At 43.1% G+C, this 5000-nt stretch overlaps 1 protein-coding gene across 1 annotated transcript in view; it reads left to right on the forward strand.

Moving 5' to 3' along the window:
- Positions 1-5000, forward strand: part of LOC308328303 (LIM domain-binding protein 3-like) — a 46369-nt gene that overhangs the window by 27072 nt on the left and 14297 nt on the right.

Genomic DNA, 5000 nt, shown 5'->3' on the forward strand with positions numbered 1-5000 from the left:
TTTGTTGTTGACGCGTGCCGTTGTCTTAAAGGCACTTTGCCAAAACAACAGATGTTGAAGCTAATACTGCGTCACGTCATGTGTCCCACATGTGAACAGTCCAGTGCTAAAGTTACATATGCTACAGAGTCCTACATGTGAACAGTCCAGTGCTAAAGTTACACATGCTACAGAGTCATACATGTGTCCCACATGTGAACAGTCCAGTGCTAAAGTTACACATGCTACAGTTACACATGCTACAGAGTCATACATGTGTCCTACATGTGAACAGTCCAGTGCTAAAGTTACACATGCTACAGAGTCATACATGTGTCCCACATGTGAACAGTCCAGTGCTAAAGTTACACATGCTACAGTTACACATGCTACAGAGTCATACATGTGTCCTACATGTGAACAGTCCAGTGCTAAAGTTACACATGCTACAGAGTCATACATGTGTCCCACATGTGAACAGTCCAGTGCTAAAGTTACACATGCTACAGAGTCATACAAACATACATGAGTCATGTGTCCCACATGTGAACAGTCCAGTGCTAAAGTTACACATGCTACAGAGTCATACAAACATACATGAGTCATGTGTCCTACATGTGAACAGTCCAGTGCTAAAGTTACACATGCTACAGAGTCATACAAACATACATGAACCCAGATGAGTTGAGGTGAATGTGGGGAACACCATGTCAGTAAAGCAACATAGTTTATATTTTAGCCTTTTTTTACAAAGTATCTGGGATGATTAAAGTATGATTTGACCTCCAGTCGTCGTACGGTTGTAGTTCCAATGGTGGTGTTAGCGATGCTAGGCTAGAGAGAAGAGTAGTTTATGTGGTGTTAGAGATGCTAGGCTAGAGAGAGAAGAGTAGTTTATGTGGTGTTAGAGATGCTAGGCTAGAGAGAAGAGTAGTTTATGTGGTGTTAGAGATGCTAGGCTAGAGAGAAGAGTAGTTTATGTGGTGTTAGAGATGCTAGGCTAGAGAGAAGAGTAGTTTATGTGGTGTTAGAGATGCTATGCTAGAGAGAAGAGTAGTTTATGTGGTGTTAGATATGCTATACTAGAGAGAAGAGTAGTTTATGTGGTGTTAGCAATGCGATGCTAGAGAGAAGAGTAGTTTATGTGGTGTTAGAGATGCTATGCTAGCGAGAAGAGTAGTTTATGTGGTGTTAGCGATGCTATGCTAGAGAGAAGAGTAGTTTATGTGGTGTTAGAGATGCTAGGCTAGAGAGAAGAGTAGTTTATGTGGTGTTAGAGATGCTAGGCTAGAGAGAAGAGTAGTTTATGTGGTGTTAGAGTTGCTAGGCTAGAGAGAAGAGTAGTTTATGTGGTGTTAGAGATGCTATGCTAGAGAGAAGAGTAGTTTATGTGGTGTTAGCGATGCTATGCTAGAGAGAAGAGTAGTTTATGTGGTGTTAGAGATGCTATACTAGAGAGAAGAGTAGTTTATGTGGTGTTAGCGATGCTATGCTAGAGAGAAGAGTAGTTTATGTGGTGTTAGAGATGCTATACTAGAGAGAAGAGTAGTTTATGTGGTGTTAGAGATGCTATGCTAGAGAGAAGAGTAGTTTATGTGGTGTTAGAGATGCTATACTAGAGAGAAGAGTAGTTTATGTGGTGTTAGAGATGCTATGCTAGAGAGAAGAGTAGTTTATGTGGTGTTAGAGATGCTATACTAGAGAGAAGAGTAGTTTATGTGGTGTTAGAGATGCTATGCTAGAGAGAAGAGTCCAAGAGAACAACAGGACTGTTTCATGGCGCGTTGACGAGAGCACAGAGAGGCGTGAAGTCTTCAACACGAGGAAACGTGGTCGAGAGACACAGAGCTGTAGTGGACGGACGGACGTCCCTCCTCGGTCGCTCTTCCTACCAGAAGGACATTTTTAGAGCGACAGCGGAATCGGGACATTCGACCTGTGAGTGAAAACTGAGAAATAAAGCTTCCAGTTGCTCTGAGGAAAAGGAGCGAGCAGAGCCTTTAACTGTTAAGCCCAAACCACCACCAGGTCTAACTCCTTGGGACTAAACCGTTTTATGGTGAAGCACACCAACCTTAACGCATTTAGACCTGAGACCAGATTCTACAAATGTCCACAAAATGTCTTCTAAATAGTTTTCAGTCAGTGGTTCTCAAACTATTTCATGTCAAGGACGTGTCATTAAAAAATATATATATATTGGCGTTGTTCCAGGGAGCAAAGATTTGAATTAAAAACATTCGCTCTGAAATAATATACAGGCTATTCAAAGAGTTGCGACGCATTTTCACGTTTTTTCAAAATATAATAATAATAATAATAGCAGATCTACAAGCTTGAAGCACGGCACTCGGTGCCACGCTTCAAGCTTGTATTTTTCAATAGCTAACGTTTAAAGTAATGCCCGCTCTGAACGGCTTAAAACGGTTTTGTCCCAAAACGTTGCAACTGGCCGACTGGCGGTGGTTCCGATGGTTCCGGTGGTTCCGATGGTTCCAGTGGTTCTGGTGGCTCGGGCTGAACACAGAACGTATTCCAGCTTTTCATTCTGTTTCCTTTAAAGACGCTGCTCGCTCGTTTCTTTTCTCTGCTGGCTGTTTCTGGCAGTTTGTCATTTTATCCAGACTGCCTTTTCTGCCTCACTTGGTCTGTTTTGTTGTTGTTTTGAGTCAAGCTCCACAGACTATAGAGCCTCTCGGTCAGATCTGTGAGTAGCAAAGAGAGAGAGAGAGAGAGTCCTGGATGTTCGGAACAGACCGATATGGTTCGGAAGGTAAATTCTGCCCGTCTGTCTGTCTGGTTGTCAGCGAGGAAGTGTCACGTGGTTGGCTAGCTGTGCTGTGGCTAATAGGCTGTTTCTAAAGGGGCCTTTTCACCCAGAATGCATCTGAGGCTTAAAGAAACCAAACTATACGCTGATGACGCTGTTCTCCTGATCTCGATCCAGAGAGGAAATTGTCTTTATAATACTTCTAAAGACTGAATCGCTTTGGTGAATTTCCATCAGGATCAATTCATATTATCTATTTCTATCCATTAGTGCAACACTGTAGCTCACAGGTTTTTATGCATAAAGTATTTTCTTTGGGTGAAAAGTCTCTTTCCTGCGTTTTGGTTGGAAGTCGTTTTGTGGGGGTTTCTAACCGCTTGTCTCTGCCTCTTTGAACATGATCCCGCCTCTCCCTCCACGCTCCCAGCCAATAACAAGCAAATCCCGCCTCCTGCACGCAATGCATGCTGGGCCGTGAGTGAGTTTATGTACAGTATGTCCTTAAATGGAGCGTCTGGTCAGCTGACCTGCTCATCTTCCTCCTCATCTTCGTCACTCTTCCACCTGCGTCTCCTTTTCTTCTTCTCCTTCTTCTTCTTCTCCTTCTTCTTCTTCTAGTTCTCCTGCTTTTTCAGCTTTCTCACGTTAAAACTTATCTCCTCCTCAGTTCTCATCCCAGCACACCTCTCACCTCCTCCACTGTCTCCATTACATTAGCTTTGTTACATTAGCACAGACAACCAATAGTTGTATCTTTGTTACTAAAACTATTAGCACAGACAACCAATAGTTGTATCTTTGTTACTAAAACTATTAGCACAGACAACCAATAGTTGTAGCTTTGTTACTAAAACTATTAGCACAGACAACCACTAGTTGTATCTTTGTTACATTAGCACAGACAGTTAGCTCTTGCATTCCGTTTGCTTTATGCTACATCGGAGTACTTTATAGTTGACTATAAGTGAGATCAGGTGGAATTTGATCTGCCTGCATGTGTGCGTGCACGGCGCGCACGCTCATGCGAGCACACGTTGTTTGTTTTTAGGGAAATCTTAGGAAAACGTGTGTGAATGTTAGAAATCTTTGTAAAGTGGACAGAATGCCCCTTTTGTCTTTCAATGCAACTGTCTTTTCGTGGCTTTGACCGTAAAGGCAGGGAGGACTGTGTGCTTCTATTATGTACTGTAAGGGACATTGACGTCATAATTCATAGTTGTTAATGAAGCTGTGTCCAGGTTAAAGTGAATTAAGCTGAGTAAAGTTGGGGGAATAGTAATCAGGTGTATGTGTACGAAGTCTCATTCATACTTCTTCGTATGATGGCGATGAGGGACAAAACAAATGCGGAAATACAAGCTCACAATTTGTTGCGTTGTGAGCTTGTATATATCGGCCATTTTGTATGACTATAAATGAAACATGCTTTACTGTTGTTTTTGCCTGTATCATGTCAGTCCAATGCTCATATTCATCGCATAAATATCGCAATATCATTAACAACGCTACAGTATTAACAACACAAAATAACATGATCCCTTCATATGAAAACGCAAGCTTTATCCACGCACCATTATAGGACTAATTATTGATTATTAGTTATACCTCGCACTGAAGCATGGCCTATCCCTGTACCGTAGCCCTGTACCGTACACTGAAGCATGGCCTATCCCTGTACCGTACACTGAAGCATGGCCTATCCCTGTACCGTAGCCCTGTACCGTACACTAAAGCATGGCCTATCCCTGTACCGTAGCCCTGTACCGTACACTGAAGCATGGCCTATCCCTGTACCGTAGCCCTGTACCGTACACTGAAGCATGGCCTATCCCTGTACCGTAGCCCTGTACCGTACACTGAAGCATGGCCTATCCCTGTACCGTAGCCCTGTACCGTACACTGAAGCATGGCCTATCCCTGTACCGTAGCCAGCATGTGGATTAACACAATGCACACGAACGGCTCCCGCGGTCTGATTATCCCTGACGCTAACGCTGATAGCATTTTCCGAGGCCGACAGCCGAGACATTTACCTTTTATGTAACACCTGCTTTTGTAGTAACGTGCTCTTAGGGGCCGTGTTATGTCAGACGTTGACAGGCAGTTTACTTGGACAAAAGTACACATTGATCCCATCTACCCTTCGTCGGTAATTGGCTTTTGTCTGAGCTAAAGAATGAGCATAAGGACTGAGGGAACATATCGGGGCTACTTTACGACTGTTCTGTTTATTTTTTATGAAGATGATGAC

The sequence above is a fragment of the Protomyctophum bolini genome (assembly GCF_963924005.1).
Source record: "Protomyctophum bolini genome assembly, chromosome: 14".
NCBI classification, from domain to species: Eukaryota; Metazoa; Chordata; class Actinopteri; order Myctophiformes; family Myctophidae; genus Protomyctophum; species Protomyctophum bolini.